The 16562-nt window shown below is 28.0% G+C and overlaps 1 protein-coding gene across 1 annotated transcript in view; it reads left to right on the plus strand.

Annotated features, from left to right (window-relative positions):
- The first annotated feature begins 1757 nt into the window (after positions 1-1757).
- The window catches only part of LOC657679 (pancreatic triacylglycerol lipase), a 38471-nt gene continuing 23666 nt past the window's right edge, over positions 1758-16562 (plus strand). Inside the window, exon 1 of the mRNA XM_964126.5 lies at positions 1758-1911. The gene's annotated coding sequence lies outside the window, so the exon portion shown is untranslated. The remainder of the gene's footprint in view (positions 1912-16562) is intronic.

Consider the following 16562-nt stretch of genomic DNA (forward strand, 5'->3'; position numbering starts at 1 on the left):
ATTTCGGATAAAGAATAGAGCATACAATAGAAAATAATTTGGAAGAAACAGGAGAACAGTAAACTGAAAAAGAGGAACAGAAAATAAAAAAATATTAGAAAAAATGCTACAAAAGACAGAAGATCAGTTAAAAAAAAGCTCGTTCTCCTAGAAAACAAAAAATACACATACCTAATACATTTTTTAGGTAAACAGATGTGTGTCAAGTATTGGTGAGAGATGTAATATAATTCTAAGAACATCTAAATTTTTGTTACTAAAAATCGCTCATTTGATAATAACAATACATTATTTGAAGGAATATAATTTTAAACATTGGAAAAACATTGAAAGATTTTGGGGAGTGATTCCTTAGGCCACAAATTATATAATACAAAAAAATGTTTCTATAGACTGAAAATGTTTTCTTTGACAGAAAGAATAGAGAAAACTGAACAAAGAAGGAAGAAGAGAGAAGGAAGAATAAAAAACATAGAAGAGAGTATAGTGATACCCAAATAAAGAAAAAAGATAAACGTTAAGGAAGACAAATTATGAAGGAGAAACCCCTCTCCTATCCGATTTCGGATAGAGAATAGAGCATACAATAGAAAATAATTTGGAAGAAACAGGAGAGCAGTAAACTGAAAAAGGGGAACAGAAAATAAAGAGATAGTAGAAAAAATGCTATAAAAGAGAGAAGATCAGTTAAGAAAAAGCTCGTTCTTCTACAAAACAAAAAATACACATACCTAATACATTTTTTGGGTAAACAGATGTGTGTCAAGTATTGGTGAGAGATCAAATTTCATTCTAAGAACATCTAACTTTTGGTAACTAAAAATCGCTCATCATTCGATAGAATACTTATACTACCGAGTTCCCGAATTTTCAGTGGTTTCTTGTTTTATTTTACGAAAAAAATTTAATCATGCCTGTTTTCAAAGCATACCAGGCTGTTTTCTAAAATTTTGATCTAGTTATCCATGACATTTACCTTAACCAGATGTCCATTACGGACATAAGATTCCGTAATTTTTTCATGTTCTTCGGTGAACATTTTGAACATATTAAAAGATAAAGCGATGCTGAAGTTATTTAAATAATTGATTTCATTGCTGTCCTAACTGTCATGGATAACTAGATCAAAATTTAAAATAATCTCTTGGTAAAAAGAATCTCTTATTGACTCTAAAATTTTAAGCACTTTTTGCACTTAACTCCACACTTGTACTAACTGATCATAGCTTTTCGGATGGATTTTTTCCGAAATAATTTTCAGCAATTCACTAGAATAAAATTGCTATTGTTTTTCTTTGTGCTTCCAAATCAAAAATTTCTGGTAGTACCACCACCATTAACTGTAAAGATTTGGAATCTTTTTAATAACAATTCCCTAACACTTATAGCTAGACAACAAGTGGCCAAAAACAAACATTTCAACACTTGACCGACTCGTTTTGGAAAGTATCAAGGAAGCATATATCCAGCACCCACTGTTTGCAAACAAGTAGTAACCTCCCCAGGGTCATGATCACCTTCCCAAGCGTCGCTTCCGGCCAACCTCCCATTTCCTTCAACTTTCTCTCCTCACTACTTCCTCCTCGTGTCAGTTCCTCGAAGAGGATGCACCTCTAATTAAATACCTCCAACTTCCTGCAAACGCATCTTCACCCAACTCCAAGCAATCGTTGCAAAATGACGCAACTTTGATGGGATTAGAAAGTAACGAAGTCGTGGAGCGATTTTTATGCGGCGCGCTCCAGTGGTGGAGAAAGTAAAATGTTTTCAACAATAATAAGTGTCTGTCGGTGCAGTGTGAGTGCGCCTTCGGTGCTGTTTAGTCGTTGGAGTGCTTCGTTACGTAATCATTTTCTACAGGGGATTCACGTGGTCGAGTGCAGAGCGAGCAAGGGAAGCCTTTTGGAATAGGTAAGTGGGTGTCATGGTCATGTTGCGACAATGATGCGTCAGTTAATTATGGGTTGTCGGCGATTAAAGAGAACAATATAATTAATGAAGGGCAGTGGCGTGCAAGTCCAAAATTATCTCTATTAAAAAAATTGTTTGAGTTTTTCAATTAGAACTTTCGTTAAATAGGAATGAATTAGTATTTGTAAATAATAATTTGTCATTTTTTATTTCAAGTGAAAATGCGACTGCCAATCAATAACAAACAATTTTGTGTCGTGAAATAACTTTTTTTTAATTATTCTATAGTCTGGAGTTATTGTAAATGAGATACAATAGAAAACTTCTAGTTTATGTTGTTGTTCATTATTATTTCCTCATAAAGGAGAAAATTATCTACGATAATAATTAATAGTATTTTCTAGAACCTGGATATTAAATATTTAGCAAATTTCAATTTGATTGTTGGGCTTTTGATGAATCATAAATATTTTTTATAAAAAAAGATTTTTTCGGTCAAAAACATTATAGGTATTGTGTCAATATCACAAAAATATCTTGAAAATTTATTTATCCCAATATTGATAATAAACTGATCGAAAAGTTAGGAATATTTTGTAATCAATATAATTTTTTCTGGAGGTTGTAAAAATAGTACAACTCTAATCGATAAAAAATGCATCAAAGAAAAACATAAATGATTTTATTGCTTCTGCAAATTTACTTTAAAATTCAAAAATATCCCCAACTTTTTTCAATCAATTTATTTAAAAAGAAATAGGTGTCTTTAATAACGTAAAAATTTTGGAATTACAATAGATTTAAATTTGCAATTTATAGAACGTGTAAATTTAATTGAAAAGTGGACTTTTATTTGTTATATTGCCTTAAAAATGCTGTTTATAATTAGAGCACATTAAATTCTCAACTTCGAAAAAACTCTGCTAACTATAGTCTTAAATTATCAAACTAAATATCAATTTAAAAAAATACAAAATCGTGTTCTGGTTTTATTTGTACACGTAAATTGACAAAATGTAACTATGTATGGAAAAAATAAAAGAACTTGGTTGGCTGATGGTTGACCAAATATATAATTATTTTTTGTCACTGTTTTTCTATAAAATGTTCGTTACTTCTTTAACACTCTTTCTTCGAAAACTATTTCGTACAAAAAAAGTTACCAATATCTCTTACAATACATGTTTTTCTAATTTATAGCTTTTTTCCAATATTGCTTTTGCTTTTGTTACTTTTTTGTTGTTTTATTTTATGATCTTTTTCTTATGTTTAGTTTTATCAGTTTATCACTTCATTTTATTTTCTCAGTTATTTATTCACTTATTTAATTTTTTTCTGTTTATTAATTTAGGTATTTATTGAAAAATATTCATTTTGATTATTATTATTATTGATGATCAGCATATTAAAAGCATATTAGCAGCTACTTGTAATAAACACGAAATGTAAAAAAATCTATTCAAACTGTTCATTTTCTTGAAACACAAATCCTTACATAGTATACACAAATAAAATAAAAAAATTAAATGTAAAAGAAAAGGTTCAGAAAAAAAATCCAAGACTTTTTTCTACTGAACAGAAATAAAGTAACTTCTATGACTTGTACTTGACATTTCTTTGAAAATCTGTAGTTTTTGATTTATTATATTCGTTTATTTTTGTTTATTTTATACAAGTAAGCATTATGATTATGAGATACAAATTGCAACACCAAAAAGAAATTTCAAATTATTTCTTAATTAAACTCAATTTTCTTAATTCCAAAAGGAACTCCAGTAATTCCAGAAAAATTCTAGTAATTCTATAACGTCCAAGAAAAAAATTAAAATATCCATTTCCTTCCAGTATTTCAAACAGTTCTGCATAAATTCCAAAAAATTTTATAATAATTCTAATTGCAAAAATTCTACAAAAATCCAGAAATTCTAACAAAATGTAACCAAAATTCATAGTAATTCCAACAACTGTAAATTAATTCCTGAAGAGTAATTCCAACTGAATTCCTTTAATTCTAACCTAGTTCTTGATAATTTCAAAAAATTTCCTAGCAATTCCTATTACATTCCAAAGATTTGTTGTTACATCCTATTTCAGCATTTTTTTCAGTGAAATAGAGCACAAATTGAATGTTTTGTATAAGAAAAGAATTCTGTGTTAAACTGAATCCCAACGACAAATTTTGTGCTAAGAAACCCCAACGAGAAATATAATTATGAAAATTGTCAACTTGACAATTGACTATTTGTAGAGTTTGTTTAGCAAATGTAATAGTAAATTTGCAGTTTTGTAATTTGGAAGTTTTTGTAATTAACCGAATTTTTATCCACAATATAATTTTAACCCTGTTTATTATTTCTTCTATTTTAGTCAAGGTTGTTATTGTTAATGTTATTAGTGTTATTATAAACTATAAGACGAATCTGTAATTTACGGTTTCAAGATGTTTCTAATTCTAATGGCCACATTCAAGCATTCAGAATTACAACTCAAAGTGCCTATTCACTCTACAAATTTCACATCACACTTCATGAATATTCATTTTTTAAATGGCTAGATACATTGTCTCTAAATATTTCGTCAAGACCTTGAGTGACAAAACCCTTTAAAAGTATGACAATTGATGTTTTCTTCCTGGTTCATGTGAAACTCAATTCAACTATTGAGATAGATAAGCAAATAGAGGAAATATTTACTGAACCATACCCGTAAGCGCAGTAAAGTTATTGCTTAATTTTCTGCAATCGCAATCGGGAAGGTTAAATAAAACGAAACGTGTGCGTACAGCTTTCGTTTAAAAGAAGCCATGTTTTTAAATGACTTTTGCTTTCAATAGGAGGGACCATTCTTGGCAAGGACGTGACAGCCAGATAAGGCATAATGCGTGATTTTTTTTTAATGTTGAGATGGTTAAGAGTGGGGCTTTTCATTGTTGCTTGTGATTTGTTAATTAACTGTTCTCAAGCACAGTGACGGAGGAAAGATTTAATTTGTTGTGTTTTTTTTAAGTTGAGAAAATTATCAAAAAGTGGATACACAAGAACAGTAAAAAAATATTACGGTTGATACCATTTGAAAAAACAAACAATATAGTCCGTGTTGAATTTTGGTGTACCAAAGTTAATTTTTTTAAATAAACTATATTTTTAGATTTGAAAAAAAGTTATTTTGTAACAAGAAAATTAGATTTAGCTTAAAAATGGTAATTTATTTTTTAATATGGAATACTAGTTGGACTAATTACATCAGTCATCAATCAATCATCTAATTATTACTTACTTACATTTCTAATAATAAATGAACAAAATTGATGAAGATTAATCAACTTCTACCACGAGTTTTTTGCTTATTCTTGAAAACATTGGCGAAATAATTACGTTTTTAAAATAAAAAAAAATAAAAAATAAATCTGAAAAGCTGTGAAAAGCAATTTTTGTTTTTTTATTCATTTTTTAATTTTAAATTAGCTGATGCTTCAGCTCGGTTTATTTTTAATGAGAAACTTACTCTCGACCAAATTTTCTAAATTTTTAGCTCATTCTTGACAAAATTTTGCTCAAAATACTCAAATAAGCAAAAATTAGGTATGTAATTTTTGATTTCATTTGGTGCTTTTTGGTTTGTTTGAGAAACATCTCTAACTGAAAATTCTTACTCAAAAAACAGAAGATGATGGTTAACTAAATGTTGTGATTTCTCGGCTCATTTTGTCAAAATTTCGCTCAAAAACGTGTTAAATCGAGAGAAACTAATTCAATTTCCATTTATTTAGTGAGTTTTCGTGTGCTAAGTCAGTTCTTCCAAAAAATCAGTCTTGACCTCAAAAAATATAAAAATATCTTCATAATTCGGTGACATTTCTCCAATTTTAGTATAAATCGGGAACTTTGTAGTTTATTTTTAACGGACTTTTGCATTTCTGACTGAACAACGTGCTCAAAAAAGGCAAAAATAAGATAATTTTGAAATTAAATTGGTGATTTTTCGGTTTCTATTTCGAAAAAAAAAAACTTTAATTATTTAAATCAAATGCGAAATAATTAGATTTTTGGTTTGAAAATGTGCAAAAACACTCGATACAAGCAAAAATTATGTAATGCTAAATTTAATGTAACTAAAAAACAGAGTTTGATAACATTTAAGCAAAACCCTTGTTCAAAAACGAGCTAAATCGAGCAAAATAAAATAAATTTAGTAAATTAAATTTGCAAAGGAACAAATTTATTTTATATTTATTAACTAAATATTATTTTTTTAATTTTTTAAATTAAATTAAAGTTTATTTTACCATAAGTGTATGAAAAAAAGCAAAATAAGAATTGAAACTGCTTTTTTGGACCGAAGTTGTGCTTTACCAGTGTTTTGAAATTTTATAATAATATTTCCAGTCATATTAAACACCATTATTTACACAAAATTAATTAGTCCCGACGTTAAAAATAAGAAGACAAATTTCTACATAAGTCGGTGATTTTTCATCCAATTTTAGGTTAATTTTTGGATACAAACTTTTTTTACCTCAACCAAACTCGAAGAAAACTAAAATAACACCCATTGTAATATATTGGGTGATTCATAATAAATGAATCTCTGATTGAAAGTTGAAAAATCTTTTAGCGAAATGTTTCTAATAATTTGAAAAATTTTCGGTTCAAAAAACAAAAATAAGATAATTTTGAAATTAAGATGAATTTTCGGTCTCTTCTAACGAAATCTTCAGAAAGAACTTTCATTATTAATTTTATTATTCATTAATTTAGTCAACTAATTTAATGATTTTTCGCCCCGAAACTGAAATATAAACATCGAATAATACATTTTCGACCAAATTTTATAGTTTTTCGGCTTACTTTTGAAGAAATTTTGCGATTTTCCAGCCATTTTTTACCAAATTAATGAAATAAGTTTTGTTTGGACCTCAAAAAATGTACTTAAACTTTTTAAAAAGACCAAAAATAATACCATTATCGTTTCATTTTATGTTTTACTCTTAACTAAATTTTTGGTTGTAAAATGTGCCAAACATTTGAAAAAAACAAGAACTATGCGGTGTTAGACTTCACTTGGCGTTGTTTGGGTCTTCTATAGCAAATTCTCGCAAAAAACTGACCAAAATTAGTTTTCAAAAATTTTTGTATGAGTTTCCTGTTCAAAACAAAAACAAACTAATTATATCAATTTCGATCTAACTTCGTGATTTTTTTTTGGATGAAAGGGTTGAAAAAGTAAAGATAACGTCATTTTTAACAATAAAAATTTAAAAAAATCGTGTTTTCTAACGCAACTTCGCATAAAAATGAAGTAAATCGACTTAAATACCACAAACTTCGTCTAAGACGGTTTTTCACTTAATCTTTTTTTCTTTAAATTAGTTTAAGATACTAGGATTGTTTACATTTTGACTTGATCTTACAAATATAGAAATTTTGCAAACTAGGACAAAATAATGGGCACACGTATCAACAACTTTCAGATACTTTTCGCACCGATTCTCTATTTTCTACCGCTGTCTATGTTCCATCGTCTTCGAGAATTTTGTTGTCAATTAAAACTGTGAAATTGTAAAACGATATGTTGTATTCTAGAACAATCTGGTCGTTTACCACTCACATACCATTCCATTTTCGGAAATGCATTTAAGTACTTCAAAGAAGCAGTTGATGTATTTTTAATTTTTGTTGAGCTGCTCAGATTTTTTATTAAATTTGTTGAGAGAATTTGTTTAGACCTTGAATCATTTAAAAATTGGAACAAAAATCTGTAAATTCAGTAATATTTTATCAACAATTAAGTCTTTAATTTAGTAATAGTATCAAGAAAATTTCAAAATACTATGATTAAAAAAAAGCGTTGAAATATTCAAAATGAGAAAAAATTTCGCATGTTTATTTCCATTGTCATATCATTTTAATGGAATGTTCTAAATTTTCCTAAGACTTAATCTGTAGTCACCATTCACAATTACGCATTTAGTTGCATTCAAACTACCACATATTCCAAATTATTCGTAATCCACTTTTACTGTATAAATTAAAACGGTTTCTTCAATTTAGTTCATGGATACATATTTTTTATTCTTTAGTGTCATTGCGCCTATCATTATTGTGCAAGTCTGGAGCAATTTTGTTCAAACTTACCTAAGGAAATAATCAATTAACGCAGAAATTTTGGCTAGAGAACAAACACGTCAAGTAAAAATGTCACAATCTCAGATTTACTTGTCGAAACCATCAAGAAAGTGTGAATTAGAAGGAAGTAAAAACATAGTTTTTTACAATTATTAACGTAAATACAAAATTAATCGTCTGTTTGAAAGTTACCAATTGCAGAATTTAACGCAACATTTGCTAACTGCTTTTTAATTGACCAAATAAAAATTAATTGATTAATTAACCACAAGGAACTAAAAAATCATCACAAATAAAATGAAGAGCAATTATTTGTCCCATTTCTATACAAAAACATGTTACGAAATAGCGTTTAACCGCAAACACTTGAAAAGAAAGGCGTCAAGCCCTGTTCCTTGTAACAATGTACAATATAATTGACCACACGTCATCGTAATCGTTTTTTTCACTTTGTAGTCGATTAAACAATGGCAGGAAATGAGGTAAAAGAAGATGCGAAACGTTAACTGACACAGATCACTTAGAAGTGGCACGAAGATGAATGAGAATAAAAGAAACAAACCGATTTTTTATTGATCGGTTTTGATGAGGCTTGACTAATTGCGGTTTTTACCACTTTTTTATAGCACTTCCTATTGGCATTAAAATTGTTGTGGATTCTACATTACTATTATTATCAATATTAGCATAAAAAGAAGCGGATTTCCGTAAAATCAGAAGGACGCCTATGAAAAAATATATAACACATTATGACTAGGTGTAATTACAATTTACTTTAGAGTTATTGTTATAATAATGGGTGTTAGGGAATGGCTTAGCAACAATTCGTATGTGAATTTGTCATAATCAGACGAGTTAAAAACATTTTTCAAAAGTGCGTATTTTCTTAAAAAAAATTTCTAATCCACCTGTTGAGAACCACTGTGTGACAGGTAGTTTATTAGCAGTTAATTTTTGATTAAACCAAATGGAGATGGTGACGCATGGGCGTTATGGGAATTTTTCAAAATTGTGGCTAACATCAGACCAGTTAAAAATCTTAATAACATTTTCCAAAAAGTGCGTACTTTCTTCAAAAATTTTTATAACCCACTTGTTGAGAACCACTGGGTAACAGGTAGTTTATTAGCACTTATTTTTTTCATTAAAAGTTAATTTACCTTTGCTGTTTCGTCAATAATATTAAAATTTACGCTAATTTTTATAATTCTAGTTCAGCGGTTCTCAAAATTTGGGACATTAATTTTGGGACGATTTTTTTGAAAACTATGCAGTTTTGATTTACATAAATTTTGCTTAATCGATTTGTCTTGCCATTCTCTATCTATCTTTAAATTTTTGCTAAACCATTCCCTAACACGATGTATACTTAGGTTGGGAATCGTAAAAAAACATCGTTAAAACATAGTTATTTAATGTGTCACGAAGTGGCACGAACGAAGTGAGTGTTTCACAGATTGAACCACAAACGATAGCGAATGCCTGCAAAGGAGTTAAATATATGATTTTTTTGGTAAGAGCAAACTCGTTTATTCTGGTGAATTTTTTTTTAATTAATGCCAAATCAAAATTATTTAATCTATTTAAACTTAAAATATAATGTGAACTACAGGGTGACCGTTTTTCGAGCTCCACCAGGGAGATCTCAATCATTATCAAAGGTTGTGCATTTTTATGCTGAACAATTATCTAAAAGAAAATTTGATGTGTCATTTTTAGTTTTTGAATTATTGAAAAAAAAACGAAAATTTGTAAATTTTCGTTTATATTTTTAAGCGAATACCAAAAGAACTAGACGTTCTTTAGGCACTTTTCTACAACGCATCTAAATCTGTCATCGTATTTTCCAAGACGTTCACGATGTCAAAGATACAACATTCAACTTTGGTTTTTCTTATGCAAGCCACATTTGCTTTATGTATTTTTCTAAAGCGTTTTAATTAAATATTAAATATGCTGATCAAAATGGAGAAAAAGCATTTTTGCGAAGAGTGCTTTGGAACAAACGTCAACAATTTTGTTTTCAAACAAACTAGATTTTAGAGGTTTAATTGAATTAGGTTCTAGAAGGTCCACATTTCCCCCAAACTTACTTATTTAAAAACTAAACGACATGATAAGCTACAATTTTATTCTTCGCAAGACAAAAGAAGACAAATTTATAAAAATTCTGTTCGCATATTTATTAGAACTGTCAAAATTTAGTTTTTAATCAACATTTTTGACGTTTTTTCCAAAACACTCTTTACAAAAAGGCATTTTTCTTCATTTTAATTAGCATATATGATTCGATAATATTATGTGATACTTATATCATTGTAATTAAGAACAAAAAATTTTTCAAAAATCCATGTGTTACATATGGCATCCATAAGAAAAACCAAAGTTGAGTGTTGTAACTCTGACATCAAGACCGATTTGGAAAAAGTAATGACAGATTTAAATTTGTTGTAAAAACGTGCCTACTTAGAAACGTCCAGTTCTTTTAATTTTCGCTTAAAAAAATTAAACGAAAATTAAAAAATTTTGATTTTTGTCAATAAAACTAAAAATAGCTCAGCAAGTTTTTTTTGAAATAATAGTTTAGCATAAAAATCTGCAACTGTACCCTAATTTAACCAACCTCGTATCTTTTGTAATAACTGAGATCCCCATGGTGGAGCTGGAAAAACGGACACCCTGTATAAATACAAGAAAAACGATGGAAATAATCAGTTGTAGGTCATTCAAAAAGGCTAAAGTGTAATGTGAAACATAATTTTTATTTTTCTGTAATGTTTTGAAAGAAAACCAAGAAAAAACTATTCAATATGCTGACTTGGAAAAGGTAGGTACAGTCACGATCAAAAAGAATGACACCCCTACCAATCGGACCAAATAGCAAAATTCCGACTAATAACTTCTAGGTTATAAATTTTAACAAACAGGTTAGTTTATAAACAGTTCAGCTAGTTTATACAATATCCACCTGATTTATAAACTAGCCAAACTTATATATTAACAGTATCATATCAAAAAAAATTGTAGCTATAGTTTTAATGGTGTCATTCTTTTTGATTGTGACTGGACCTATATAATGAATTTTAAAGCGATTTTTGACTCAAAAGCTCCATCAAGCATAAATTAAATATCTAAACGTCAAAATCACAAAAGAATTATTCATTAACAAACATTTAACGAAGGATATTTTTAACGATTTGTCACTTAAACATGAGTTTAATCATCTGAGAATATCAGTAATTTGTTTTTTTTTTGCAAAGTTAAGTTTCAGCGATTCCTCACTTATTATGTTATTAAAAACGAACCAAAACATGTGAGAAATGTTTTAATAGTTTTTTTTTGGCAATTGTTTTGTTTAAAAAATTACACCTTCTCGATTCGTTGCTTAAGAGCAAAGCTATATTTTGTTGAAGTTAAGTTTGATTTTTTACAGAAGCATTAAATAAGACAAGATTCCTACTAAAAAAGATTTAAGTTTACAACTTGTGTGTGTTACTTACGAGTTTGAGTTATTTTATAATAGCGCATAATTTATACCTACGAATGGAAATTACAAATTTAAGAGCGCTTAATAACTCACAAATTACAACCAATTGCTATAATTAAAATCTTGAATAGTGCACAAAAAAATATAAATTAACTTTTCTATTATCGTTTTTTGCTTCTTTATAATTGCACGCTTTATTTTCGGTTTTTAAAAATAGTGTAATCGTTAAATATACAGGGTATTCCAAACGATAGAAACCTGATTAATTTTATGATTTGATGTTGTTCAAAGTTAAACTGTGTTGTTTCAATTAGACAATTGCCAAAATAAGGTATTCATAAGAAGTTTGCAGGAAGCAAATATATTAGAGCTCTCGTTGGTTGTTTGTTAAAATGCCAATTTGATGAATTATTAAAAAAAAATTTATTATGAACGTTGAAATTTTGATGTTTTTAAAAATTTAATTTATGATTTATGGAGGGACTGCTATGTCTTGAAAAACGTCTTGTTTTTGTAACTTTTATAAGAAAAAAAAAATATGTTATTATATCCGAATTAGTAGTATAAAGTATAAATTTTGTTTTATTTTTAGTATAAATTTTTTAGTATAAAAATTTTTGGAATTTAATTGGAATCGCTTAGAATTACATATTTGGAAGTACACTAATTATTAAAATTATCTAAATTATCTCATGAATCCATAAAATTGCTGGATTTTTTGGTATTCCAGGAAATCCTTTGGATTTGTCCGAGATTATTTGGAGTGAAAATTACGTTGAATTTTTTAAAACTTCTGGAATAAAATATGAAATTACAGATGTTATGTTGGAATTACTGATGATATTAATTTGGAATTATTATAAACTTTGAAATATCTACTACTACTATCTACTTTTTGCGAATTTAATTTTTTAAGTTACCGTCCCGGTCAAAGGTCAAATTACAATTATCAGTGCTAATCATCTGACAATCAACCCTTGAAAAACATGGAGTTTCTGGTCGATGTCTCAAATAATAGATAGTAGAAAACATATTTTGCGCAATTATTTTAAAGTGATAGGTACACGTCTGAACCAAGAGTAGCAACTATTAAAAAAAAGTGTGTTTGAGACTGAGAGGTTTTGTGAAATGCACCTTCTCCTTTTGCTATTCATGTTGTCAAAACACAAATACCTACCAACATTCCCTTCACGAAATGAAAGTGTTTATAGGTTTAGAGGTACCTACTTGATCTAAGATGTGCAAAAAAGTAATTGCGAACCATTTACATAACTCTGTTTAAGGTGAATAATTTACACTATTATTTCGACTAATAAAGTTACGCTTAAAAATATGTACACAGTGATATAATAGGTAATTATTATGGGACGAACTCAATTTCCTAGATTTAAAGTAAGAAAAAAGTAATTGAACTTCTGGCTAAAGTTTTAAGGAAGTCTTGTTTTATTTATTATCTTTATATCAAACGAATTTCTCTGCTTTATAAACTCAGTTTTTTTTTTTCAAATTTTGCACAATTTCTTAAAGTGCACTTCAAAAAGGTGATAGTTGAAGATTTTTTGTATCTTGTTCATACATTTTATGCCAAAAAAAATTTTTTGATGCCTTATATCCAATTTTCTTCTCACTTTCATCGATGCAAAGTCAGTTAAAAATTCTTTGTTATTTAAATTACGACTAACAAATGTTGCCATTTGCGTTATTAAACGAGATTGGTAAAACTCATCCTATTTCTTCATGTTTAAATAACAATCGTCATTAGAAACATGAAAACTAAAAGGCGCAAACAGACTGAACAATTTATTTATTGTAGAATACAAAAAACAACGTAAACACTTTTCCTTTTTCAGATTCTACTTTATATATTTTCAAAATTCTTCTCTAGTTTCGATCAGAAGTTTTTTAAATTATTATTTAACATTACTTCAGTTTTCGTTTCTACATTTTTCATGATTCTTCTGATTCCTTTCTAAAGCTGCTTCTAGATTTGAAATCTAGATCCTTTTTGGGATTATTTCTACATTTTTCATGATTCTTCTGATTCCTTTCTAAAGCCGCTTCTGGATTTGAAATCTAGATCCTTTTTGGGATTATTTTATAAATAAATCCATCTTAAGATTCCGTTTTAAATTCTTCTCCTGATGCTTCCTTACATTTTCTTGACTCCTCTTAAATATTTTATAAACACTTCTTCTACACTTTTCGTACATTATTCAATTTTTTTTTTTAAATTAAACTTGTATTTTCAAAATTATTCGAAATTGTATAGAATTTTTCTAGGTTATTTTAGTATTATTTCTGCACTCTTCTACATTTTTTCTACATTCTCCATTTAAGGTAATAACATATCAAACATAAATACAATGTAACTTCTTCTTATAGCCTCTGATGGTAAAGTACTAAATATTGCGAAACCGGTTAGACACAAAACTGTTTTGTTTTTTTGATTCGTGAAGGCCTTCCTTTAAAAATAATTAGCATTTTCAATCAATTTTATTCAAACAAAATAAACTTTCCAAATTCTCTGTTGCATTTTATTCTGCGTCTTTTAAAATTCTTTCATAATTTTATTTAGTTAAACCACATTATTGTTTAGTATATTTTCCAAACTATTTTCTAGTTTTTTTTTTAAATTTCTCCTCATGATTCTTTACAATTATTTTCTACACTTTACTCAGAATCATCTTCAACTTCTCTTTTACGTTTTTTCTACATTCTCCAAATTCTCTTCAAAATTCTTTTCCCTTTTTGTTTAGAAACGTTACAAATTCTATTTTAGCATTATTTCTGTACTCTGCTCGAGATTTTCCTTAAGATTCTTCTCCGATTCTTTTCTACAACTGTCTATAGATCCGAATTCTGACTCCTTTTTAGATCACTTTATATACTCTTCTTTAGATTTGCCAGTTTTGTAGATTGTACTCATAATTTTTTAGAAACACTGTCTACAGTCTTCATATTCTCTTTTATTATATCTTCTCCTCCGATTCTTTTCTAAGAATCTTAAATCACTTCTTTATTTTATACTTCTGTTTTCAGATGCTGTTATAATTTCTTCTTAAAATTCTTCTCTGATTCTTTACTAAGGCCAACTGTACTTTTCTTTAGAACATTTTTCTGTGATTTGTTTCTAAATCCGTTTCTAGATCTGCAATCTTGAAATCATTTTAGAAAACCATTTTTATATTCTTTTATAAATAAATTCTTCTGCAGATGTTTCTTTACAGTTATTTTCCAGACTACCCAAAATTATTTTACAAAAACTGTTTCTAATTTCTCAAAATTTAGATAGATTCTATTTTGCGTCAACCTTGCAAAATCCTTCCAAAGTTTCGTTTAGACCACATTCTTTCTTAACATTGCTGTACTCTTCTCTAAATCTTCCTTAAGATTCTCCTCTTATTTTTTCTTAAGTCGTTTCTAAATCAGAAATCTAGACTGTTTATTACAATATTTTGTAAACCCTTTATAAAAATTTGTATATTCCAAATTCTCCTTTAGATTCTATTTAGCATTTCTGCAAAATTCCTCTCTAGTTTAGTTTAGAAATCTTCCAAATAATTTTTTAGCATTATTTCTGTACTCTGCCCTAGATTTTTCTTAAGATTCTTCTCCGATTGTTTTCTAAAGCTGTGTATAGAATCGAATCTTGACTTCTCTTTAGATTACTTTATAAATTCTTCTTTAGATTTGCCTGTAGAGTTATTTTGTAGACGGTACTCACATTTTTTTAAAAACACTTTCGCTAAATTCTCCTTCGATTCTTTTTAAAGATCTCAAATCTCCTCTTTATTTTATTGTTTTGTTTCATTTGTATACTTTTTTTAGATCTTTGTTAACACTTTTCTCTGTTTTTTTCTGAAGCCTTTCTAGGTTTGCAGTTTGTACTTCTTAAAATGAATTTGTATTCTCTAGATTATTTTTTGCATTTATTTTCTAGATTCTACCCAAAATTATATTTTATAAACACTTTTTCTAAATTTTTCAAAATATTTGATATATTCTATCTTGCGTCGTCTTTGCAAAATCCTTCCATAGTTCGTTAAGACTACACTCTTTCTTAACATTTCTTTTCTCTAAATCTTTCTTAAAATTCTTCTCTCATTCTTTTCTAAAGCCGTTTCTAGATCAGAAATCTGGACTCTTCATGATACTATTTTGTATAAATCCATCTTTAGATTGCACATGCATTTTTACTATAGGTTTCTACGTTTTACTCAAAATCATTTTGTAAAATAAATTTTCTTTTACGTTTTTTATACATTCTCTAATTTCTCTTTTAGATTCTGCTCAGCATCTCTTCAAAATTCTTCTTCCGTTTCGTTTATAAATCTTTCAAACAATTTTTTTTCTAGATATGAATTTTTAATCTCCTTTAGATTATTTTGTAATGCATTGGGCTCTTTTATAAATTCTTCTTCGACTGTATTTTGTAGACTCTTCACATTTTTTTTATAAACACTTCTTCTACATTCCTGAAATTCTTTTTTATTAGATTCTCTTAGCTATGAGTTTTTTCTAAAGATCTCAGATAGACTGGTCTTTAGGTTATTGATAATCTTCAGATTCTTTTATAAATTCTTAAGATTTGTCTCTCATTCTTTTCTAAAGCCGTTTCTAGATCAGAAATCTGGACTCTTCATGATACTGTTTTGTATAAATCCATCTTTAGATTGCACATGCTTCTTTACAACAGGTTTCTACATTTTACTCAAAATCATTTTGTAAAATAAATTTTCTTTTACGCTTTTTATACATTCTCTAATTTCTCTTTTAGATTCTGCTCAGCATCTCTTCAAAATTCTTCTTCCGTTTCGTTTATAAATCTTCCAAACAATTTTTTTTCTAGATGTGAATTTTTAATCTCCTTTAGATTATTTTGTAAAGCATTGGGCTCTTTTACAAATTCTTCTTCGACTGTATTTTGTAGACTTTTCACATTTTTTTATAAACACTTCTTCTACATTCCTGAAATTCTTTTTTATTAGATTCTCTTAGCTATGAGTTTTTTCTAAAGATCTCAGATAGACTGGTCTTTA

The sequence above is a fragment of the Tribolium castaneum genome, chromosome 2 (assembly GCF_031307605.1).
Source record: "Tribolium castaneum strain GA2 chromosome 2, icTriCast1.1, whole genome shotgun sequence".
Taxonomy (NCBI): Eukaryota; Metazoa; Arthropoda; class Insecta; order Coleoptera; family Tenebrionidae; genus Tribolium; species Tribolium castaneum.